Raw genomic sequence first — 27,807 nt, forward strand, 5'->3', positions numbered from 1 at the left:
CACAAGTCTCGTAAAGCTCTGCTTAACTCTGAATGTATAGTGCATGACCCATGTCAATCATACCGACGCCCGTATTTTCATCTATCACATCAGTTTTTTCCCCTCCTACAGGCCTTATGTGCACTCTTTCCACATACATGCTCACTTCCCTGTGTTTTGCAGTGGAAATACTCGTGCGCTTTTAGTGTTGACTCCTTTGCTTTTAATACTGCATACAGTAGAGAGTAGATAACGGGCCTTGTAGGTGCTGAAGACAATGTTAACGGGAAAGGAGTACAGTGGGTGATGACCCAAGATGTCCGCCGGCGCAGGAGTCATTGCGTAGATGTATTGGCAGACTGAAGTTTGCCTTGCTAGGACGATGCGGCTAAAACAGTTCCCCACTGTGAAATGCCTCTGGGGAGATGAGTATCCAGTTGTACCTGTACCAAGAAGAGAGTGATCCCGGAAACGGGGAGCACGTTATGTCGTCCACTTTCTCTGTCAGTTATATTTTGCAGTCTATCGAGATCTGGGAGAGGCAATGATGTATACCTACAAAAGAAGGTATTGCAAAAAAGTATAATGATGGACGGGGTAAAACCTGAAGACATCAAACGAATGATGAAAATAGGTTCAGCGTTGTTAGAGTGGGCGGGCAGGAAACAGCTGTAACAGTGTGGTGGTATGAGATGAATGGATGGTAAAAGAACATCTAACAAATAGTAGTGGGGCGGAAATAGAAGTGAATGGACTGGAATGCAGGAAGTGGTCGTACAGGAAGATACATGGATAAAGAGACATAGAGGCTAGGTTGCGATAGGCAGCAAACGATGTTGGAAACAACCTTTGCAATATCCATGGAGTTAGGGGTACAAGTGCAGATTGATGATTGAGGACAGTGTGCAGAATAACACTACATCAGTATTAACTTCACTTGCAGCTGTAGTTATAACGAGCAGTATGTTTTTGGGATGATTAGTACTTCCAAGTGCACGTGGCACAAGCAAGCTATTAAACATTAATAATGTGGATCGTCTCCTGGGTAGCAGTTGCAGGCTTTTGATTGAGGACGCAAGGACACGAAACTGATAGTTTATACTGACAGGCATTGTTCACTTCGTGGTGCAGTTAGGACCTTACATAAAACTCCAGGTAGCAAATTACATGATGTGTTAGCAGGAAGACTTACAAACAGAGATAACTACCGCACTAGAGTACATATTAAGCCACCAACGATCACAGTATATCCCTAATATATGGCATATATACAGGGTATTTCAGAAGAAATAGTGAATATTTTAGAATATGCTAATATAGACCATACTGCATGTAACATGTGTCCAGTTTTTATTGCTTACAGAGATACAATTGTGCAAATGCAAACACATACACAAGGTGTTACGTCATCGTTTTTCATAAAATGCACCTCCAACTCCTATGTGCTTTACAATTCTTTTGGCAACAGCAAGTGCGTGTCTTCTGAGATGGTCTGTGTTCTTATATGAGGGCAGCTCTATTCATAGTAAGGATGACCAATTCGTGTGTAGTTTTTCTTTGTAGATTTCGCCTTTCAGCTGTCCCTGAAGGGGAAAATCTCAGAGGTAAAGTGTGGAGGCCTCGGTAGCTAAAAAAGTGACAATTCTGCTGTTATATCTTCCGGGGGTATCAGGTTTAGATGATCTGTCATCCGACGTCTAGAATGAGTGCGTCATACTGTAAGAACAAAGCCATCCTTGTAACCAGATGAACGTCTTCCAATAATATGGGAAGATAGTTTTCAAGGAAGCTTAGATATCGGGAACCAGGCGGTAACACAACAGATCAAATCAACTATCTATCATACTGCACCGCACATTTGCAGAGAAGCATTCTACACAAGATATCCCCACAAGGCTTGCAGGTTTTCGTCGAATCACTGACGTGAGTTACGGGTGTTACGGAAACCGTTGCCGGTGGAAGGGGCTCCACTAGTGAAAAATATTAACGGGATTAACGGGATAGGCAATTAGCGAACGACAGAATTCCGATCGTCTACCTTCAACCTTTCCAAGGTGAAGAATCCGCTGTAAATGATGAGGACAGGGGCTGCATATCTACATCTGCATAGATGCTCAGCAAGCTACTGTTCGGTGTGTGGAGGACCGTAGCTTGTACCGTTATTAGTCACTTCCTTTCCTGTTCCGCTCACAATTGCAGCGGGAGAAGGGACTGCTTATACGCCTTCGCACCAGCCCTAATTTCTCTTCTGCTAGCAGCAGAGGAATCGTCCTGCACTCAGCTTGAAATGCAGTTTCTATGAATTTTCTCAAGAGCGTCCTGCGAAAAGAACGCCATTATTCCTCCAGGGATTCCCACTTGAGTTAATGAACCATCTCCGTAATACCGGAATCAAATCTAGCAATCCGCCTTGGAAAGTCTTAAATATCTTTCCTTAATCCGACCTGGTGAGGATCCCAAACACTAAAACAATACTCAAAATTGGGTAGCACTAGTGTTCTACAACGCACTTCTCGTTACAGGTTCGTACCATTTCATACTGCTTTTTAACGTTACGCCCATGTACTTAATCATCGTGACTGTATCAAGCAATGCACTGCTACTGACGCTTTCGAGAATTAAGGGATTGCTTTTCCCCCTCATCTGTATTAACTTACATTTTTTCTACAATTAGTGCAAGCTGCCATTCGTTACATCCACAAGAATGTTTTTCTAAGTCATCTTGTATCCTTCTGAAGTCACTCAACGACGACACTTTGTCGTACACTACAGAATTATCAGCAGCCAGTTGCTGCTTCTTTATCCTCCAGATAATCTATGTACTAAGCACAGAGATTAAGAGCGGTCCTGTCACACTTCCCTGGGGCACTCCCGACGATACCCATATCTCTGATGAACACCCTCCGTCGAGGAAAACACAAAGGGGTTCCGTTACTGGAGAAGTCTTCGAGCCATTCACGTAATTGTGAACCTATTCCATATACTCCTACCTTCGTCAACAGTCTGCAATGGGGTACCGTGTCGAACGCCTTTCGTAAATTTAGAAATATGCCATCTGCCTGTTGCCCTTCATCCATATTTCGCAGTATATCATGTGCGAAAAGGGCGTTGCTTTTTAAAACCATGCTTATTTGTGATCAGAAGCTCTTCCGTCTCAAGAAAATTTATTATGTTCGAACTGAAAATATGTTCAGGAGTTCTGCAGCAAACCCATGTCAAGGATATTGGTTTGTAACACAATGTTCATCATATGCCTGCGTGTGGAACACCAGTATGTGTAGAAATTCCGCATTTGCTTGCTGAAGGATTGATTTATAACAACTGAATAGTCTTCTATTCATCCACAAGTTCATTTACGTCTTCAGATGACATATGACTCCTGGGCATGGCACCTCTCTCAAGCAGTTTGGTGAAAACACGAGTAAACTCTCATAGTTCTTGTACTAAGCGGTTAGGAATTCGTTTACCGTACTCTCTACATGTAGCAGTAGCACTTCCATTACAAAACGTGTACAGAGGTACCATATCGGTATATTCAGCATTCGTAAGTATGTGCGGCTTTCTTAAACGATGCAGCAGAATAGAATAAAAAATTACAATCACGGTTGAAATATTCAAGCAAAAGTTGACAACTTGAACTTCAAAAGAAAAATGACAATAGTAAGTGGGCTGCTTCTGTGTTGGCAGCGCCGTGTAGCGCTTTTCATTGGATCCCTGGCTGTGTTTTCTTTGTAAGAGACTCTGTAGCTGGTTGGATTCGTTGTAAGTTAATCGTCAGTAGTGTTGGGCAAATGGAAGATAGTCGCCAGCAGTGATGGAAGTACTGTTGGGCAGTTGGAGGTGAACGGCGAGCAGTGATGGACGTTAGATGTGAGAAGTTAGCATTAATGGAGGGTAGAGGTCTGAAGTGTTAGTGCAGGCTAACGATCTGTACCTGTTCGACTTGGAGATTGAATATTATTCACGATTATACACCGTTGTACTAGATGTCAAAGACGAGTTATGTTTGTGTCTGAACTGGATGTCACATTATTAAGGTAAAAAAATATATTATTTGGTTTGCAATAAAATCTTTCCTTTGCTAACCACATGTCTATTAGTAGTTAGTGCCTTTAGTAGTTACTGTATTGCAGTAGTTCACATAAGGAAGATTTTTGTGAGGTAAGTGCTTAATGAAATGTATAGGTTATTGTTAAGATTTCTTTTTATCCAGGGGCATACTTTTGAATTAATTATTTAAAGTTAGTTTGTAATTTTTTTGAACAGTCAGATTGCGTTGCACTAGAATATTGTGGCTCTGTGTTGACATGATAAGAATAAGTACAGAGAAAGCAGGTTCACTTGCATTCAGTTTCACTCAGCAGTTTAAGTAAAATATTTAATAACGAAGTTTAATAATCTGTAAATAACGCCATAGCTGCTGGATTGCAAACGCGCAAAAACTTTTCTCTGTAACCAGATGCATCTCTGCAGACAATAAAGATTGGAGACATGTAAGTATCTTGAATTCCGTGATTCCGGGCAATGTTTTCGGGAAATTTCACTTATTCGTATTTTTCAAAACCCAGCATTTCTTCCGTAAGCACGGAGGACACCTTCAGGGGCAACTTTCTGAAGGACGCTATTGCGTTGGGTTTCAAGAAGAATTTCATCCGACCATGACATAATAGCATGAATGAAGCATGAAATATTTTACGCAGGCCGTTCACATTAATATGATAACCACCTATGTTCGACACCATCCTGCAATAACCGCTCACAGACAGAAAGTGGCAGCACTAGCAGTGGGGGGTATGTAAAGAGTGGCGGGGAGGGTTGGGAGGAGGCAAAAGCAGATTCGTTATCGTAATGTGATAACGGAGCGCTTTATCTGGCGTCCAAAGTGGCATGATCATTGGCCAAGACTGGAAGCATTTCCATAAAGGCTAAGTCCGTAAATTTTTCGCGTTCTGCCGTGGTTAAAGTATACCGTGCATGGCGAAATGGCACTATCCAAAATCGGCACCGAGGTAACTGTGATCACGGGTCACAGATGACAGAGATAACTGACAGCTGCAGAGATGTGTATGGTAGAATAGACATCCAGCAGATGAGCAATGATCGCCCAGATGAACCCAGGGACTACCAACAGCATCTCCACAACGATAGTTCAAGGAACGTCGCTGCATATGGGTCTCCGCGGCATGCGCCTAGTTCGTGCACCCGTGCTGGCTGCCGTTCATCGGCACAAATGGTGACATGTGACATTTTGAGATGAATCACGTTTTATGCCCCATCGTTGTTAGGTGGCCTAAAGGGTCCAGGACGGAGAAGGGGGCATTATGGTCTGGGAATGTTCCCGGGACATACCCTGGGTGAAATCGGCATTCTGGAAGGCACAATTGATCAACACCTTGGATCAGTGATGACCACGACGACCCTTACATGAAGTTTCTCCTCGGCAAGATGGTATCCACTAGGAGGATATTCCAAAGTGTCACAGAGCTTGTTGTATCCATGCTTGGTGAGTAGAGCAGCAGGATGAGCGCTCCGCTTGCCCCGGCACTGGTGCCGGCATAGCTCCACATCCCTGCAGCTATCTTCCAGAGCCTGACTGACTCTCTCCCTGCATGTCTCGCAGCTCTCGTCACTGCGAAAGATGGTTGTTCACATTTTGGCAATAATGTGATTGGACAGTGAAGTAATTGTGACGTTTCAGTTCGTTAAAGCTTAAATCTTATACTATTGCCTTAGAAAAACTGACAAAATTATTCCCCTTGTCCCACTAAGAGTTCGTCTGTTTTTTAACTGAAAACAACTACGCTCTACAATAGCTTGGATCTGGACCAGACTGTACTGCATTCCCGATTCGAGAATGAAATATATTAAAATAAAATCCCATTATTTGGAGTTGAGCCTCACTGCTCGTGAAAAGGGCACTGCTAAAGCTTACTAAAAACGCCCCGTTGAAAACATCAACTTCCATATATTGGTGAATACTGAAAAAAGAAGCTGGTTCGCCCATTGCGACCATCAGTCATGTTTTTGAGACCGAAGACTCACGTGATCTTTCTCTGAAGCACAGACAAGTGCTGCAACTAACGGCGAAGAACGGGGACGGAGACGAGTTCATTGTTACAATAAGTGCGCAGAAGGTGAGCCACAAGCAGAGAATTTAATCAAGACTGCTTCTAAAGCTTTCGAGAAAGAAGGAAGGAAGATTAAGACTTATGTCTCGTCGAATACGAGGTTATTAGAAGGGGAGAGCAAGCACCAATGGGGAAAAGAAAGATTGGGCCGTGTCCCGTCAAGGGTATCATTCCAGCACTCGTTCTAAGCGATGTAGGGAAGTAGTTGCTATACTGTATGTTGCGTGGACCACGTTTGCCAACAGTCGGTATGATATGAAACGTTCAGTATGTACACAAACAGTAAAAAAAAAAAAACATTTTTCCAATGATAATTGACTACGGAAATGTCGTCAGGCAGAAATGATTTCAGTTGGTTTACAAAAGTCTCTTACTGGATGGTTGGTTGGTTGGTTTGGGGAAGGAGACCAGACAGCGTGATCATCGGTCTCATCGGATTAGGGAAGGATGGGGAAGGAAGTCGGCCGTGCCCTTTCAGAGGAACCATCCCGGCATTTGCCTGGAGTGATTTAGGGAAATCACGGAAAACCTGAATCAGGATGGCCGGACGCGGGATTGGACCGTCGTCCTTCCGAATGCGAGTCCAGTGTCTAACCACTGCGCCACCTCGCTCGGTCTCTTACTGGATGTCGAAACCTTTAATTAACTAGTGACGCGGTCACGTATTTATATGGCAGCATACTTTGATCCTCTCTGAAGAAGAGTAAGTTATATTTGGACAGTGTAGTCAATTTTGGGTTTCTACTGTTTGATTTTCGGACACAATTGCCATGTTCATACTGCGACTGGTAGCTCTCTAGAAACTTCATGTGCAAGTGTATATATTGTGATATAATTGTCAGTAAAATGTAATTGGCAGTGGTCTCGAGGACGAGTAGTAGATATCGTCCTTAAAGCACTTTATTGGGCAACGAGTACCTTGCTTATATATATGGAATTACGCTAGACAGTTATTCAAAGTGACATTAACGAACTGGAATAAGCCGTGTAAGTGAAATGCCTTATGTTTCCATCACCAAAAATAACAACGAAACGTAGAGCACAGCAGAACAGATGTTGATTTCTACTGTTTGAGTTATTCCGTAAAATGTGATTTCAGTACAAGTTCCGATCAGTACGCTCATTCAGGAATTTTAAACACTAAATTTCATTTAGTTCCTTTTCGCCTGCATTCTGTTGGTACTGTTTGTCGATGCGATACTAAACACTTACCTTCCTTGTCATCCTGTAGGATCGGATTTGTTGTCGATGTTCCGCGTCTTCCCATCAAGATATTTCGACGTCGTAACTCGGCGTCTTCATCAGATTTTTTCCTGAGAAATATCGTGTTGGGAAGACGCGGAACACCGGCAGTACACCCGACTCTACAAGATGACAACGAATCGCCGGGGAAGTCTGAGAAATGATACTGATCTTCCTTCTTTTTCGTACTGATGACGGTATACATTGCTTGCTACAGATCTACTTAAGTACGAAACAATATTTTTTCTGCGTATTTGAGTTATTGTTTTATTTCCTAGTGCACTTCTACTTTTCTTGGTAATATATCTACAAAAACTTCATTTTGAATGTTCGTACGAGTGTTTGTGCTCCGTTCTTGGAAAGTACTAATTCGGGGCCTTTGTCACTGTGCAACCTCACACGTTCTTTCCATACGGAATGGAAATTACTTATGTGACATCTCATCAATGTCGCCAGTATACAATGGCAACACACTGATGACTGTTTAAGAAGCCTTGTTAATTTTCCCTTTAGTGTAATGGATTTGGCTTTGAAGACAAATAAGCGTATGTTCATTTTACGTTTCCATTTTCGGCTTGCTTTGTTGTATGCTACACTGCTGGCGAATATAATGCCTCCACAAGAAGACTGCATACATCAAACGCCAAAGTGTCATGAAGTGTATTACGTACGAGATGTTTTTAATTAAACTAACACTGCCCCTAGTGCTGCAGACGGGTTGTAAACATTAAAGACACTGAAACATCCTAATTTCCTAGGTATGTTCATTAATCGGTGCGCGCGTGGAGTGCGATAAAAAATAGTAGTTTTGCTTTCTGCCACCAGGTGAGAAATGGTGCTGTAAGCAGTCAGACTGTGAAATTTTCCTGTTTTGACGTCAGTATGTTGTCTGTCGCTTCTTTGAATTTGTGTGTGTGTGTGTAAAATGACTTGGTGTAAATGGTTGTGAAGGTTGACGATTTCCGTACGAAACGCAATGACTGTTGAGAAGAATGACCGCGCATTGCTGGTAAATTTGTTTAATCAGAACGTCAGAAATAGCAGGGCTGCATTGAGGTAATACTGCTGACAGAAACAGCTGTGACGAGGTCCCATGTCAATAAATGGACTAAAGAATATGATCAATAAAGTTGAAGAAATAAGTGAATTAGGTGACGCAGCAGGGAGGGAAAGGCGGCCCATTCCCATGGCAGTTGTTGATGAAGATGCTGTGGCCATAGCAGACCGCGTAGTACACGCCTCATATTCTGAAGCCAATGCTCGAGCTACGTCATGGGAATTGCCTCACCCCTGGTGAACTGTTCCAATGATTTTGCGGCTCATTTTACATTAGTATCCCTACAAGATTCAGAATGACGCCAAATGAAGCTTCATGACAGGCTACAACGTCGTGGTTTTGCCCTTCGGTTCTGGTACCCATGGAAATGGATGACATGCGGCAGGAGAATGTTCTCTGGACGGAGAAAGCATATTTTAATCTGCACTTTGCCGGTGGTACACACAAATGTCGCATGTGGAGTTGTACGCAACCACATGTAGTACAGGAACATGTGCTGCACCAGTTTATATGACTGTGGTTTCAGAAGTTGCTTCGTTTTCACATCTTTATTCTTTGAGGAGATGACATCTGCACGTTATAAGCAACACCTTATGCAACACGTGATTCCAGATTTATAAGAACGCAACTGTGACCGCGCCAATATTTTCATGCAAGATGCAGCGACACCACATATCAAGTTTCACGTGAAAGATGCGCTTCGAGAAACTTTCGGCAACGATCGCATCATCTCTAGGGAATTTTAAGATGTCTGGCATACACCGACCTAAATCCGTGTGACTTCTATTCGTGGGGATATCTCAAAGATCACGTCTGTCAGGGATGTATCCGGACTCTTCATCATCTAGTGGAAGGCATGACAGAATATGGCTCTGATTACACCACGTATGATGGGAATAACTGTTGACCATGGCGTGTTATGGATGCAGCATGTTTCAGATTGGGGAGACCATATCAAGCCCGTGTTGTAACTTGTGACGATATCCTAACAAACGTGTCAGAGCCACCGTTATCATGTGTTTGATCTTTCCTCCAAATTTCCTGCACTCACACGGCATTCTGACTGCTTACAGCGCCATATTTTCACCTGGGCGCAAGAAACGGAACGTTTTTTTTTTTTTAGCTTGCTCCGTGAGTGCACCATTTAATGAACGTACCTACGACGTTGCAACGTCTTGCGATGTATACAGCCCGCACTGCAGCACTCGCAACACCGTTAGGTCAATAATAACGATCCGGTACTCGGAAATGCAATTGATTGTCCATCAGTACAACTGCATAGATTAAGTATTTACATAAGGGAAGACTAGCCAGGAGGTTTCCCAATCAGAAATCGAATTTGACGTTTGTTATGCCTCGTGTAAGCTGATATATCTACTAGCACGTGTCTGAATTCGACAGCCGCAATTTCACGTTCTACGGGGACTGCAGGTTATGGTTCCGCGATACCGATGCTCCTGTTGTTCACAACGTCGAGTGGTTCGTATCCGGTCGCTGTAAACATTGTCGATTGAACAATACAGCGTACTGCAGCCGTTACGAAGTACTTTCGTGCTCTGACGCAGCTAAACAATAAGCACTTCTATGTCGAATGCGCCTTTAGCCCTCGCTGCTCCCACACTCGCTCTCCATCGACTGCTCAAGTGCAGGGAATCCACTGGATAGCAGTTGAGTGGCATAGGGTACACAACCTGTGACTGGCATAGGCGATAATTTGGACAGCAGGCATTAAACGCCGAACGTGTTGAGTCTGATGACTGCGGCCGACCTCTGGTGTCTCCCTGGTCTTATCTCTTAACAAGACACCGCAAGACCGCGTTTTTGCCTGACCTACGTCGACATAGACGGTGCCAGATTGCTGCATGGCCAGCACATTCCTCACTCATGGAAGTCATCTTGCCACGCATAGGCGAGACACCTGAACTGCCCCCTCCCCCTCCCATCCCTCCCCAACTCCTCATTACCACTGGTGAAATGTGGCAATGAAATGAAGCAGCACGGAGTGATGAAACAAGAAATTTCGGCCTACTGCCGGTCGATTAGTACTCTAAACAATATTCCGACTGTGAGCCTGTCACTTATCCTTAGGTGACGCATCGAAGATAATCTGCTATGTCTCACCTGAGGGTCACTTACAGGTGTCCAGACGAAATGAAATATACTAAACGACACTGGCTGCAATCCCAATATTTCTCTGGACATTCGATTCGCTAGTATAATTTTAAAGTTGGTATCCGTATCTGACATCGAAGCTCAATTCTGCTCAAAAGGTAATAAGGTTTTAAATATTTCTGCTATATGCTTAAGTATCCTTTATCAGGACAGATTTAACTAGTAAGCTTTGAAAGAATTTCTACATTACTTGAATTTCCAAAATCGCCATAATCTGAAAGAGAACTGTGCTGGAACGTTACAGCTCTCTTCTGCTCCGCACCACAGATGTTGCTGAACTCCGTTGATCTCAGAAACGTTCTGTAACTATACAGCTTCGGTATAGACAGACATAACTACAGGCTAGGTTCAATAGCACACTGCGATGATTCTTGAATGCTGGCGTGAGAATGGGAGAAAATTACTGATAAAATTAAAAAAATTCAGATGTAAGGCGAACTATTCCGATGGAACTGGACCATGGCAGATTCGAAAGGGCATTCATTCGTCAAGGGAGATGACTGCCTATGCATGTGCATGTGGCCACTTACACATTCCAGTGAAGTACGTTGCGAATGAAAAATAGCTCACCTTTCCACAAACTTTTCCTATTGCTGAAGAGATATTTTTGAGATTTTTTGAAGATAGATGCTTATTTAGGCGCTGAGGCATAAAAATTCAGCTCGGGCAAAAATCCCCTTTATAAGAGAATGTGACACTGGTCCCTGACAATGCTGAAATAGTGGACACCAGAAGTTCCTGAAGAAGATCCCAGCAGAGGAGTCGAAACGTCGATGTTTGAAGAAACATGACGCAGCCTAACAACCAAGAAGGTTTTAACTTCGGTAACACAGAACAGTTACAAAACGAGAGATATCCTACAATGCCATATTAGGTTATTAGGTACTATAATTCAGCTAGAAAATCAGAAAGCCTCTATACTGCACAATGTCTTATTTCAAACTAAAAAGGTCTGTTAGGAGAACTTAAAAAAAGGAAAGGAAATTTCTCAGAAAAATTCTGGGACCCCAGAAGACTACTAATAGCACTCGGCAGAATAAGTAAAATGAGGGGCTTCGCAAGTACACCGAAAAGATTACGGATGTAATATGGAAACGATGGTTGATATTTCATGGACGCCTGTTGAGAATGGACGGAAACCGACAGAGCAAAACGATCTTCAGTTACATCACACCATTAAAGTCCACCACAAAGTGGGCAGAAGAGGTTAAAAGAGATGGCTCAGAAGTGATGATCTGAAGCACAGAAAAAAATCTCCGAAATGAGGATGCGACTTTTCCACTGTTTAGTCTTATGAACTGAAACTTGTATAAACAGAACTACTATTCTTTATACTCGTGTGTGTCTGTGTTGTAATGTTCAATAATGTAAGTCGTAGCTCCAGAAACGCTATCTGATAAATGAGTCGCCAAACTTAAATTGTAAAACAGCATGTTTTATTGACAAAGTAATTAGAAAACCAAAATTGTAAACTAAATTATCTATTATGTGGAATTATGTGCAAGACTGAGCAGCGATTTTATGCATGGCATCATAATATGTCACTTGAAATGTCAATACACGAAACAAACACAATGAAATCCTGTGGAAAATTACTAACCGAATCTTGAAGGAATAACTAAGAAATATGTTCCTATAAATATGTCCTGTAAATATATGTACTCAGAACGGACTAACAAATATCTATACACTAAATAATGGATAAGCAGACGTAACAATTCACTGTGAAAATAGAACGGTGTGCGTATGAAATGGAAACTGAAATAAACGTTACATAAACTGACTCTGAAAATCGATTTTAAAAAACAAAGCTGACGTGTGTGAGCTACCTGTAACCTGACTGTACTGTAAAACTGGTTCTAAATTTTTTGTCGCTTATCTGTGGCATCAGAAAACTGGTACTGCTCAAAGTGATGAACATAAAAGATAAAGCGCAGCTGCAAACAAGCTAAATAAGAGAGAACTTTTCGCGCAGTGCAATATGAGGGCATGTATCTATTGTAAATAGAACATGCTTTGATTTTAGCCACTGTGTTCAGCAGTGTGCAGTGCAGTGACACATATAATCAGAAAATAAATTTCTTTTGCGAGGAGACGGTGCTGGAATTTGACTTTTTATAAGGCTGAAGGAAAACTGACCTTTAAAAAACTGTATTGCAAACACAAGCTCAGTGACTGCCTATAACAACCATCGTTACAGAATTTACCCTTTATAACAAATTTTATTCTGTCAAAATTATTTACTGGACTTCGGAAGATAATGACGAATCGTGGATATCCGAAACATCTTATAAATGCGTTAAATAGTTTCTTTCGGAAATGGCTATCACTCTGCAGGTCAACGGAAAAATATAGAATGATATAGAAGCTGACAAAGGAGTTCGGTAAGGCTGCTGTATTTCCCAACTTTATGTAACATTGACATACATGAAATAACGCATATGTGGAAAACAGAATTTCAAAAATATAATACACCTAGACACGAGGGCTCTTTTAAATAACCTACTGTATGCTGACGATGCCCTAATCCATGCAGATAAAGAAGAGGACCTTCACTAAGGAATTTACCTACTGCACCGAACAAGTGCGGCATTTTACGTGGATATCACAACAGATAAAACTAAGACAATGGCCTCCACGGTGTAAGAATACACTAGGACCAAAACAGTAGTAGCTCAGAAGATTTTACAGCAAGCAAGGATGTAAGGTGACAGACAGCTACAGCAAAGGTATAGAAATTAAACTTAGGAAATGCAGCCATGTATGTACAGCAATTAACAGAAACATTAAAAACAAAGTTAGGAAACACACCCAAATTTTGCAAAACAGTTGCAGTCCCCACATAGCTGTATGTAAGCGAGACCTGGCTGACTATCAAAAAGTAAGAAAACCGTATCCAGACACAAGAAATGAGATTCATGAGACGAGTTGAAGGTTGCACAATAGAAGACAGACTAAGGAATCAAGATATCAGCAATGGACTGAAACGATGAAATGCTAGATTGCAGGAAAAATGGAACGAACACCTAGAAAAAATGGAGAGTGACAGATTTTCCTTAAAGGCTAGGGATTATAAGACTCAAAGAAGAAGAGATAGAGGAAAACCCCGACAGTGATGGATAACGTGACAGGCAGTTTGGCCAATACACGGAAGAAGAACCAAAAGTAAACTAGAAACTTGACACAGAGGAAAACAAAGCAAGTAAAAAAACCACGAGGTTCTGAGAAGAGAGAAAAAGAAGTGACAAGAATCACTAAATTCTGTGGGGTTGATAGTTGAACAAATTCGGATGAAAGAAAGATGTAACTGAGTTAATATCCCATCATTGGCCCCTGATCAAATTACTTAGTTTGCGCCCTTCCACATGTGTATGATTTTTCACTGTAAATATTTCAGGCAGTGTATAATGACTGACCTTAGGGTAATTTGTAACGTTCCACGATGCTGATAGTTACACGGACAGATTGTAAGTGGAGAACAGAGAAGTGACCGGTACGGCAATGTACGTAACCGCCACAGGTGTTCTAACAGAGGCTTCCCCGGAACAAACGATTTCCGTAAGCCGCAGCGCTCATTGTAGAGTGGACCAGTCGGACTCAGAGTGGCCGCATCCTAAAGAGCTTGGCGATTAGCGGACACGGAAGTGACAATGGCGCGCTACGCTGCGGGTACCCGCGACCGGCGGATCGCTTCAGTTTGCTCTGGGCCGCACAGCCCCGCTCCCGCGCATTTGCCGCTGCGATAGCACTGCGCCGGCCACACGACAATGCCCGGCCAGCGAACGGTTCGCGTTTTGTATGCACTCGCTGTTTGCAGCCTATACCCCACCGTTTGTTTCTCTCAGGCCAGCAGGAGCCAGGCGGACAGAGGCTGTTAGCTTGTGTGTTCAGCACAAGAATTGTCGAAGGGATATTTTCAGTATTCTTGTGATGTAGGGTAACCATAGAAAATAGGATTTCATTCAGTTGCACTACGTGCTGTCCTTCACAGGAAAACGTGATTGCAGAGAAATGGGTTATATAAAATGTTTCACAGAAGAACGCCACATAAGCTGCATGTGAAGTAATTAGGTTCGATTGTGAGTCATGTGTATCTGCAATATGCGAAGGGTTTTTAATACTAATTGTGCCGTGCACCCACGTTTAATTTCGTGTAATTCCAGCGGATTTGGAATCCCTCTGGCCGCATGAGCGCATGGAGTGTTAATGCCGCCGGTAGAGGGCAGATCGGAGGAGAAGGTAGTAGAGAGAGCCTGTATACAGAGAGACTGCCCATAGGTGAAGTTGCCCGTGATCGGTTGATTAGATTTGGCGCCATTTTTCTGCCAAACGTCTCTCGCGTTTCCTATGTTCGCCGTGCTTTTGAGTTGAATTGAAGTTCAGAGGACTTTTGGAAACGATTAAAAGGTATTTGAATTATTGAGAGACTTGTTATGCGCTGTGCATGCATGTTCGATTTAGTTGTATATCGTTTTTAGTACGTAATTGCCGTTTTGAATTTGGCAAAATTTGTAACTTCTTGGTGCAAATAGTTCAAATGCCTCTGAGCACTATGGGACTTAACTTCCGAGGTTATCAGTACCCTAGAACTTAAACCTAACTAACCTAAGGATATCACACACATCCATGCCCGAGGCAGGATTCGAACCTGCGACCGTAGCGGTCGCGCGGTTCCAGACTGCAGCGCCTAGAACCGCTCGGCCACCGCGGCCGGCCTGTAACTTCTTGTTGCAGTCTGAAATGCCCAGACACGAAGAAATGCGTGACTCTTGTAATAAAGTCCAGGTAGAACTTTCTTAATGGTACATATTATCCGAAAAATTTAATTAGTTACGCCTATAAAAATGTTTGGTTCTTCACTTTGCTCAGAGAACTATGATTTAAAGGTGTCAGTTTTTTTAAATACTTTTAGTCACGCAAAACAGTATTTCTTTAAAAGTTCGTGCATACTGGTAGCATCAGAAGCTTTTCTGAAGCCAATATCTGACGGTCCTTGCTGGAAACGGAGAGTTCCTGTAATTCTTGTACCATGCTCATTCGACTTTATAGCGTCAAACTTTATCTCGTTCCGAATCAGAACACTAGGCATTATTTTGGCTTCAGTATTATTGCCTGACTGTTGACGCAGGCAAGTTGTAAGCACGTTTTCCGCAGTTGTGGTTGCTGAAACATTATTCGTAGTAAATAATTGTAGTTACTCTTGAAGTTTTTAATAGGCCTACTTACTGTGGGGTACAAGGGATACGGTAGCTTTCTTGTTATATTTAGTCGTTATTACAGTAGCCTACATTTCACATTACCTGATTTTTGTAATCTTTTTCGTTTGTTATCTTCGAGAGGTATTCAGTGTATATATGAAAGAAAGTCGTAAGCAGTTGTTTACTTGTGACATGCAAAAAGTTTGAAGACGTGACAAAAAGTACTAATACGTCTCACACTTTTTGCATGTCACAAGTAAACAGCTGCTTACGAGTTTCATTCATCTGACGTAATACAGGTACGTTAAATCTTTAGCGTTATGCACTTACGATACAAAACAAATGCTACACACTATATTTTTTTTTTAATTTACGTTACTTTCACTGCAATTTGTCTAGTAAACGAACTTTAAAGGAGATAAATGCAAGTAACGAATAATTTTTTACAGCCACTGTATCAAATTTTCCTGTACTGTACGTAGTAGGCTACTATGAGTGTATTATAGCTATAAAGAAAGGCATTTAACGAATGATTTCGCCATATAGTCTTGTGCTTTTGATTCGGTGAGTGTGTACTCCACTATTGGCCATTCAAAAGTCCCGCCCGCAGTTTGGCAGAAAAATGGTCGCCGTATCGTCCGGTTGGCCACTCTCTCCCTACACAGGCTCTCTAGGAGGTAGCTAAGGGCTGCGGCGGCTTGGACAAGGGGAAATGTGACACGGACGGCCAGGAGCGCAAGTGAGGCGGCGTGTAGTTGTAGCAGTCGCCCATTGGCAAGAGTGGTCCTTTAGCTCACTGCGGGTTTGGCGGGGCCGAGTGTTGGTCGCAGCCGTGAACATTGCTCTCTAAAGGATACTTCGGCAGGACGCACAGTATTTGTCGTGTCTTCTGCTATCGAAGGTGCAAGCAGTTTGTGCCCACTGTGGTGCCGGAGTCCGGTCTGACCTAGCAAGTAATGGACGAAGTGGCGTCTGATGGATGATACTCGTGGGCTTCCGACTACGAGTACTCTTCGTTACATCTTTCTCTCGGCGCCCTCTAAACAAGCGTTTGTCAACGGGCGCTGGATCTTGCCAGAAATAACGGCGAGCGTCCGTTTACTGTGCACGTCACTTGGTGTCGCGTGGTGTCTATTTTGACTCCGTATCCTGATTTCCCGTTGTTATATATATTAATGTGTTATTTATGAAGGTTTTGCCTGGTACTGCTTCAGTTCTGTCAATGTGTGTGTGGGCTTGTGGCTGTCTCAAGGACCGTGCGGCTGGTCCCTGCGGAGGTTCGAGTCCTCCCTGGGGCATGGGTGTGTGTGTCCTTAGGATAATTTACGTTAAGTAGTGTGTGAGCTTATCACTTAAGTCCCATAAGATTTCACACACATTTGAACTTTTTTTTGTGGCTGTCACTATTCCAAACTGATTTTAAAATCTAAGGGTATAGAATGCAGTATAATTTTTCGGTTTACGAATTGTACTTTATAGTTGGTTGGTTGGTTGATTTCGGGGAAAGAGACCAAACAGCGAGTTCATCGGTCTCATCGGATTAGGGAAGGATGGGGAAGGAAGTGGGCCGTGCCCTGTCAAAGGAACCATTGTTCTTTATAGTCAGTTGTTTAACCCAACTACCTTATTTCTGAGGCATGTCTATAGTTACCTTTTGGCCAGTATCACGAGCTCTAGCTGTTTGCTACAGCCGGCCGGGGTGGCCGAGCGGTTCTAGGTGCTTCAGTCTGGAACCGCGCGACCGCTTCTGTCGCAGGTTCGAATCCTGCCTCGAGGATGGATGTGTGTGATGTGCTTAGGTTAGTTAGGTTTAAGTAGTTCTAAGTTCTAGGGGACTGATGACCTCAGATGTTAAGTCCCATAGTGCTCAGAGCTATTTGAACCATTTTTTCTTTGCTAAATTGTCTGCATCTACCAAAAAAAAAAAAACTTAAAGAAAAATTATATGCCTCAGTAGTAAAGTCTAAGTTTCCGGCATATCGTTCGTACTTTCCTGCGTTTGTAGTATGTTTAATTTTTACTAAATGATTAACGAGTTGTCTCTGTGTTACAGAATAGGTGATTGTCTCTCTTGTTAACTGAGGTGTAATTAAAGATGATTGTGTACCATGACTGAAGTTCTTAATGAAGGTTTCTAGTACTGTGGTAGCGGCGATCGCTGTCCTATGTTAGAAGAGGAGGAGGAATTATTGCTACCGGCGTTCCCTCTGCCACCACCTCTATCATCATAACCTTGAACTACATTTCTCAGTCAGTTTGGCTGATTCGAAGGCAATGGCGTTTTGATAGTTACTGGCAATATCCGATGGTTGATATTTGTGACATATTCATTTGTTCATGTGTTTTGCAGTTTGTAATGTATTTTTACTTCATTAATGTTCCTTACTAAAAGGAAGTGATTCTACACTGTTGCCTTTTTTAGGAGTTTACTATTACTTGTATTACTGAATTTTAGTCTTTTCTGTTCTGGCCGGCCGATGTGGCCGAGTGGTTCTAGGCGCTTCAGTCTGGAACCGCGTGACCGCTACGGTCGCAGGTTCGAAACCTGCCTCGGGCATGGATGTGTGTGATGTCCTTAGTTTAGTCAGGTTTAAGCAGTTCTAAGTTCTAGGGGACTGATGACTTCAGACGTTGAGTCCCATAGTGCTCAGAGACAATTTAACCATTTTTTCAGTTCTGGAGGAAAATTGTTATTGTTAGTTTTGGATTTCTGCATTTTGAAAATAAATTCATTAGTGTTTTTAAAAACGTTAATAAATTCCTTAGGGGTCAGTAGTTTTCCACTCAACACTAATTCACTAATGAATTTATTTTCCTAAGTTATTGTTCACTAGAAATTACAGCAACAGCCACTTATTGGTCCCTATCACTTCTTGAATTCTAAATAGGAAGAGATAAAATAACATAGCCTTCAGATGAAATTATCGTCAGAGCAAGAAATGTATAACTAATTTAGGCGTCGTAGGGAAATATACAGGGTTGAACAAAAATACGGAAACACGGATACATCACGAGAAGCGCGTGCTTGAAAATAAATGCAGATGCTGGCCAAGCCTACGGACTGTGGTGTTGTATGTGACTATGACCGGCACCTGAGCAATATCCTAAGTACGATGCAAATGTCAGTTTTGGTCAGAACAGTGTTCCATGTGAGTGCAAGATTTCAAAGCTAAGCTGCTAATTATTGGTGCATGTATGGTGACTGCTTGTAACCAAGATCGCCGGAGTGTTAGGTATTTCAAGAGACATCATATCGAAGATTTATAGAGTATACAGAGGAAACGAAGAAAACATCATCCGCTAAGTTTAGGTGTCCATATTTCTAGGAGTCGAAGCTGGGACCAGTTTTATAAATACTCAGTCGTAACGCAATAACGCTCTGTAACTTTTATACATTATTAAAGCTTATAACAAAGTGAATAGTAGACCTCAGGTGATAATATAACAAACATAACCTAAAACAGAGGAACACTCAAAGTTACTCAAAAATTATAGTACACTTAAGTCTTAAAAGTTGGTAAACAGGACACAGCAATTGCTTAGGCAACTGCGCACAGGTTTCAACACTTAGGTGTTCATGTCCCCATACTCCTGGGATCAATGAATTTGATTTAGCAAGTATTTGGTATCCTTTAATCCTAAAAAATCCTAAAAAAAAAAACTTAAAGAAAAATTATATGCCTCAGTAGTAAAGTCTAAGTTTCCGGCATATCGTTCGTACTTTCCTGCGTTTGTAGTATGTTTAATTTTTACTAAATGATTAACGAGTTGTCTCTGTGTTACAGAATAGGTGATTGTCTCTCTTGTTAACTGAGGTGTAATTAAAGATGATTGTGTACCATGACTGAAGTTCTTAATGAAGGTTTCTAGTACTGTGGTAGCGGCGATCGCTGTCCTATGTTAGAAGAGGAGGAGGAATTATTGCTACCGGCGTTCCCTCTGCCACCACCTCTATCATCATAACCTTGAACTACATTTCTCAGTCAGTTTGGCTGATTCGAAGGCAATGGCGTTTTGATAGTTACTGGCAATATCCGATGGTTGATATTTGTGACATATTCATTTGTTCATGTGTTTTGCAGTTTGTAATGTATTTTTACTTCATTAATGTTCCTTACTAAAAGGAAGTGATTCTACACTGTTGCCTTTTTTAGGAGTTTACTATTACTTGTATTACTGAATTTTAGTCTTTTCTGTTCTGGCCGGCCGATGTGGCCGAGTGGTTCTAGGCGCTTCAGTCTGGAACCGCGTGACCGCTACGGTCGCAGGTTCGAAACCTGCCTCGGGCATGGATGTGTGTGATGTCCTTAGTTTAGTCAGGTTTAAGCAGTTCTAAGTTCTAGGGGACTGATGACTTCAGACGTTGAGTCCCATAGTGCTCAGAGACAATTTAACCATTTTTTCAGTTCTGGAGGAAAATTGTTATTGTTAGTTTTGGATTTCTGCATTTTGAAAATAAATTCATTAGTGTTTTTAAAAACGTTAATAAATTCCTTAGGGGTCAGTAGTTTTCCACTCAACACTAATTCACTAATGAATTTATTTTCCTAAGTTATTGTTCACTAGAAATTACAGCAACAGCCACTTATTGGTCCCTATCACTTCTTGAATTCTAAATAGGAAGAGATAAAATAACATAGCCTTCAGATGAAATTATCGTCAGAGCAAGAAATGTATAACTAATTTAGGCGTCGTAGGGAAATATACAGGGTTGAACAAAAATACGGAAACACGGATACATCACGAGAAGCGCGTGCTTGAAAATAAATGCAGATGCTGGCCAAGCCTACGGACTGTGGTGTTGTATGTGACTATGACCGGCACCTGAGCAATATCCTAAGTACGATGCAAATGTCAGTTTTGGTCAGAACAGTGTTCCATGTGAGTGCAAGATTTCAAAGCTAAGCTGCTAATTATTGGTGCATGTATGGTGACTGCTTGTAACCAAGATCGCCGGAGTGTTAGGTATTTCAAGAGACATCATATCGAAGATTTATAGAGTATACAGAGGAAACGAAGAAAACATCATCCGCTAAGTTTAGGTGTCCATATTTCTAGGAGTCGAAGCTGGGACCAGTTTTATAAATACTCAGTCGTAACGCAATAACGCTCTGTAACTTTTATACATTATTAAAGCTTATAACAAAGTGAATAGTAGACCTCAGGTGATAATATAACAAACATAACCTAAAACAGAGGAACACTCAAAGTTACTCAAAAATTATAGTACACTTAAGTCTTAAAAGTTGGTAAACAGGACACAGCAATTGCTTAGGCAACTGCGCACAGGTTTCAACACTTAGGTGTTCATGTCCCCATACTCCTGGGATCAATGAATTTGATTTAGCAAGTATTTGGTATCCTTTAAGTCTAAGAAGTCAAAGAATTCCGTGAACTCCATTTCAAATTAACTTTCACCATCAGTATTAGTTTCAAAGGCTGTACTGTCTTTTGATTTTTCACAGATGGCCATATCTTATTTATCAAAGAAAAGACACGTTCAACTGCTGCATTTGTACCGAGAAGACAAAACACAAATTTTATAATGTGAGAAATATTGTAATAGAATATAAGTTTGGATCTGAAGTGCTGGAACATTCGTATCTAACGCAATTCAGTGACAGTTTCACCTGTGCTCGTTTTCTCTGTTTCCTGACAAGTGACAAACTGCTGCATATTAAGGCAAACTGGGATATGTCGTTGTAGTTAATTTTGCAGATTATTAACAAAGTTGTAAGAGATTCGTAGCATGGTTGTCATATAGATGCATAGCTCAGAAGAACCAACTTGTAGTGTGAAACGACATTAAAATGACCCGTCCATTGCTCAAAGTGTACTAATATTGAAAGAAAGCATAGATAATTTCTCAGTGATAGAAAATAAAAAGTTATATATTGAATACTTACATCATCTATGATTTGATTTAATTTAAAAAAACCGGACATTTAGGCTCGTCAGACGAACCCTCTGGAGACAAGGGGACTGGTCTGCAAAAATAGGAACTGTGCCGGCCACATCGGGACATCTGATCACATTACTAAGTCACAATGCGGACGCAAATGGATGTCGTGTAATCTTGAAAGACGATCATGGAAGTGGATTGTGACAAAAAAATAAGAGGACGACACCTGCAAAAGTCACTGCAGAACTGAATTTCACTCTCGCGCCTACTGTCAACAGCAAAACAACATGGAGGAATTGTAGGGCAAGCTGGAATTCCAAAACCGCTCATCAAAGATACAGATGCCGACAACAGGAAAATGTGTTGCCGAAGGCATGAAACCTGGACAATGGGGCCATGTAAGGAAGTCATTTAATCGGATGAGTCTTGTTTCGCATTGTTTCCAACTTCTGGCAGGGTTTAAGTCCGAAGAGTGAAAAAATGGTGAGCAGCCATATCGTGATATTCCATGGACCACATGGCTACTCTGCAAGGCTGCGTTACTGCCAACGGTTCAAGGCTTATGTGACCGTTTTGGCTGTTGTGGTCTATCTCGTGGTACGATAATTGTTCCCCAGTTGTGACATTGTGTTCCAGGAAGGGCCCCTGTTCAAAATGCCAGCATCGTCCAGCACCGGTTTTTGTGGGAACTAGGAGGAACTGTTGCATTTCCTCTCGCCACCACACTCACTAAATCTCAATGTTATTTAGTCTTTGTGATCTAATTTGGAGAGAAGTGTGTGTGATACACTAATTTGCACGAAGAATGGGGTATATCCCTGGAAACCATACGTGACCAGTATTTATCCGTTCCGAGACGAGAGGAAGCTGTTATGAATGCCAAAGGTTTTGCTTCACCGTATTAGGCTTGGTAATGTGTTTCTAATGTTTTCACGTTTTTGTCCACTGCCTTTACAAGATGAAATGATGCAAAATTCCAATGTGTTAGGAAATTTATGTTATGCAAAGACAAAAGAAATGTGTAGTTATTTAATAACGACGATGTTGTAGGTACGAACGATACAGAAGAGTATTTCAGCTAAAGAGATTAAGGAAGTAATAAAGGATATGGCAGGAATCAGAAGTAAATAAAGACACCAACATTACAATTAATGCTGAACGAAAAAAAAGCTGCTGAGAGAGTGCATGAAGCAACTGAACCCAAAAAACTGGTAAAAATAACGCATAAATTTATCTTCAGCACACGACATTTGTCATTAAACGGCAGACAGTTCAATAAATGACAGAGAATTTGTACACATGTTTCAAGTGTACCGCAAACGACCATATAGATTAAGAGATAGTTAGTAACAAAAATAACATCCCGACATAACGGTGGACACCCATTCAAGATATTAAGAAAGGAATGTGTCTGGCTATGATGGAGTTTCAGTAGGGGGGGGCTATTTTAACTTATTAAGGAAGAAGTATTGAGCACAAAAAATAAAAGCGTGATAATTTCAACCTAAAGAGAGAAAATAATACTCTTAAAATAGATTCCTTAGAATTTGTGACAAACACAACGTTTTAGATAATGATTATTTATTATCAGTTAAAGTGAACACACAAAGATAGTGTAGCAGGAAATAGAACCTAAATACTACCATCAGTATGTAGCAGCCAGTGTCTTTCCGTCGCATATCAACAAGTAGCTGTAGACTCCTACGTATATTCAGTATAGTGTTGCCATAATTTCTGTATGACAAACCGGGACATTTGTCTTAAACTGACTAAAAACGGATGAAATTTCTGTAGCAGAAACCGGAAGTAGTCGGGACACTTTCCTTATGCTTGAAAAGTGAATTAACTAAGGCAAATATTTTTTCGTCCTTTTAGTTACTACCGTTTGTAGAAATAACAAACTAAAGGAGTTTCGTAAGATCGTCGCATAGTTGCTTGCCAGGGTCGCGCTGTCACTAATTTCACAATTGCTGTTGATTTCGTCGTGCCCTGGCCATATTTTGTGTTGCTTTAGAATTATGAAAATGTTTTAGAATTATGAAATAGTAGTAAATTACAATGATTTAAAAGATTTTGATGTTTAACAGTATAACAGTACATTGCAAATTCCGCTGTTGTTACTAAATTGCCCTGTTTAAATGTACTTGAAACAAAATAACATCTTTAATTGCTTCCAGAGTACACCTTTCATTTATGCTTTACACTAACTAAATGATCCTTATTGTCTGCTCTCCCCCCATGTGCAACACAAATTACAATCTCTACTTCATAGTCACTTCTTCTTTACTTCACGAAGAACCGTTCGTATGAATATTTTTTCTTAGAATGAACACTTCTTCTCTGACATTTTGAGATAACTTGAAATAATCAGACACTTTGGTAACAACTTAACTGTGATAGGACCCAGACAGGGAAACATGTTACTGCAAAACCTAAACTGAAGGAACGATAATGAAAGCTCAGCGGCTTTTATGCACGGCAATACCACTTAATGGATTCAGTCAATTGTGGTAACAAAGACTGTCGTTATTTAGCTAATCAGTGCGAGTTGAAATATAGGTCCATGCAATAATTAGGAGAAAGAATAGGTAGTATGAGAATATATCTCCGAAATCCGAGACAAACTGCTGGGTCATCAGATTTCTTTAATCTGAAACCGCGAGTGACCCGGAAATCCAGAACATCTGGCAACCCTAGTCTCAATACTTAATTATCGATCGAGGTGAAGCAGTGTTTGAAACAATGGACTCCCATTTACGTTTATATTTTCTGTGATTTTCCTACATTTCTTGAGGCAAAAACTGGGATCGGATAGTCCCTAGTTTCTTCTCCGTCCCTCTCCAACATATGCTGGCACTCTGTTTCACCGACTGAACTCATGAACTAATCTTCGTTCTTCTTTGGAATTTTGTACATACATGCATTTACAAGGACGGTAAGTTGCAGAACGATAATGGAAAACTCATGAAAAATTGTGCAAACCAATGCTACGTAGCTAGAAAGTTTCTTCGCTTTTGAATGGGACCAGCACCGAATTATACACTCGTTTTGCAATTACATGAAGGACTTAAGAATTAATAACTGAAACAATGATACAGGTGATTTGCAAGGACCTGGTTTGGAGTAGGTAAGTCTCGGTACATCATTTACGTACACTGGTCGAACAGTAGGAATATCAACGAGTCATTAGTTTTTACTACATTTGAAACTATTTGTGATAATGTCACAAGAGCCAGTTATAGTTCACATTTACCAAAGAAATGCACAAGGAAGTAAAAACTGAATTTTTCAGTTGTGATATCATTACATAATAAAATGCTAAAGAAAGGTAAGAAGGTACTGAAACCAACATGATTCAAAAAACATCGAAAAATAATCTCTTGTCGTCTACATTAGTTGAACAGATAATTCTTTAGGGAAACACACCATTCAGATTTCCTGGACAAACGGAAAAGCAGAATTAGCCCCGTGTGTGTGTGTGTGTGTGTGTGTGTGTGTGTGTGTGTGTGTGTGTGTGTGTGTGTTTGGGTGTGGACGCTGTGCAATCTGTTCTGATGTACAGTTTCTAACTGTATAATAGAAATAAATAGTTCACTATTAGTTTTAGGACTGTCGGTTGGAATGTCGTATATTACCAGGTAAACAGGTTCTGTCACTGCTTAACAATGTAATTACTGCATGACCGAAACTTTTATGACCGAACTGTAGGCTTCCGATGGGCACTCCTAACTCATCTGTCGTGACGAAGTTTTATATGTGAGAAACTGAAAAGATTGCACTAAGGACAGCGTCTCGCCCACCTGAATACGCAAATCCAGCGAGGGAACACTGGGACAACACGTGGCATGCGACGAAGACAAGGAGCAGTTCGACCAGGACGACGCATGGCAACACGCAGCTTTCAGCGTTGTAGCGCGCCGTGCTGGGCAAGCTGTTGCCGGCCGCATGTTGACATGAAACAACGTGTTACCGGTTCTCGGCAGCTATCCGACAGTCCGTGGACCCGTGAGCGTTGCCGCATGCGACATGGAGAGGTCGACTGCCAAAACGACAACTTTTATTGCAGATTGTCGTAATTCACGCGAGTTGTGGGACATTAAAAAATAATCACCAAATGTAGTACAATTTTTGTAGTAGCCTGCTACTGTCAGTCACAGTGACCCACAAAAATAGTATGTTTATTTTACACAGAAGAGAAACATAAAAGTGTGGTAGTTCAAAAATTCTGTTCACTTGAATTATAAGAGTTCGTGTCTCTTGTTCCTGTGCACATGTCCTTCATGTGACATACAGTACTTCATAAACTCATCCGGCACTTCTTTTGCTTCTGAAGCTGGCCTCCGTGATATGCGTTGCAAATGCGCCAGTCTCCTTCGGGATTACACACCTCCACAGTGCTTCTGAGGTGGTGTTTGTACTCAATATTTTCTGAAGTTGAACGCATGTTGTAGTAACAGTTTCTGCATTTCCCGGAGACAGCAACAGCTGTTTTATAAAAACACGAAACAGATGCAAACAACCCAAAACTGTTCTCCACTTGCCGGCCGTAGTGGCCGAGCGGTTCTAGGTCTGGAAACGCGCGACCGCTACTCTCGCAGGTTTCGAATCCTGCCTCGGGCATGGATCTGTGTGATGTCCTTAAGTTAGTTAGGTTAAAGTAGTTCTAAGTTCTAGGGGACTGATGACCTCAGAAGTTAAGTCCCATACTGCTCAGAGCCATTTTTTTTTTTTTGTTCTCCACTTCTCTGCGAGTGTTTGAATGCCTGTAGTCGTACTGACTTCTACAATAACCTCTTAAATGGTGACCTGAAAATGGTTTCATAACAATGCATCATCAGCTGTTAATAATACGATGACACATTATCGCTCACCAAATATGATTCCACTACTGCATGATTGTAAGACGTGTATATTTCTATTGTCTATTGTCAAATCACAATTTATGAAAGATGTTTATATTTTATTAATAGGATTAAGTAGGAATAATTAATATTTGTCATGTTGGAAATAATTGTGGTAGCGGGGAATGTCTGCACTAAAGTATTGTTGACAAGAGAGACCGCAAATTGACATAATTTTAAAAAGGGCGGGAGAAACCACGTACGGATACATTTGAAGAAAAGAGTGGGAACCCGCGCATTGATACATTTTGTAATGGTAGTAGGGACTGTTTGCACCAGAAAGCATTGTTGGCAGGAGAGACCGCACTTCAGCGTTCGTAGGAAGTCAGTAGTAAGCGAGAAGTGAAGCGAGTCGGTAGCAGGTCTGAAGCGAGAGGTTGAGAGGAGCGGTGTGCCTGCCAGCCACTAGCTATGATTTACAAGAGATGATAAACGGATGTACAGAGACATCAGCTATTATAATAAGAGGAACAAATATTATTGAATTAATTTTTTCAGAAACTCAAGACTACTAAAGGTATGTTAGCACATTGCTAGTTGTAAGACTATTGTAAAAAGCAAGTCCCATTTGAACGTTTGTAAAATCATTTCATTCAGAATATAATTAACTTTTGCCAGCAAAATTGCATTTCTAATAATCCATCCCAAAAACCATCAACGTAAAACTTTGCAAAATTTTATTGTTGTCAAGAAAAAGTTTAACTATGAATTATGTAACTTCAGTCAAATTAATTAAAGAATAACGTCAGCTTTGCTATTAAAGAATAACGTCAGCTTTGCTATTAAAGAATAACGTCAGCTTTGGTAATAAATACAGCTACTTATTATGAAAGCCCACCAGCAGCTAATAGAGTATAGTAAAACAGAGTAAGTATATTCCTGTCGCATTTCGATGTAGCAGTCAGATGGCGATCCAGTAACAGTAAAAAAGGTAAGGAACAGTTTTGGGTTATTGCAGATAACGACTGAGGGCCACACGACGGAGACACATTCTATGTTTCGTCGAAATAATCCGAAAATCGCTTTTAAAAAGCAGCAATTAAATTTGTATGCGAAGATTGACAAAGAGAATAAATTTCAAAGGGAAGATTTCATTTGTTATTATTAAGCAAGAGACAGAAATCCTGAGGGAAGGTTAGACTGGTTATTGTAAAAGGGAAGGTTGCGTAACAAGAGTTATAGAGGAGACGGATATTGCGTAATAACAAAAGAGTTATAGAGGAGACGG

The sequence above is a fragment of the Schistocerca cancellata genome, chromosome 8 (assembly GCF_023864275.1).
Source record: "Schistocerca cancellata isolate TAMUIC-IGC-003103 chromosome 8, iqSchCanc2.1, whole genome shotgun sequence".
NCBI lineage: Eukaryota > Metazoa > Arthropoda > Insecta > Orthoptera > Acrididae > Schistocerca > Schistocerca cancellata.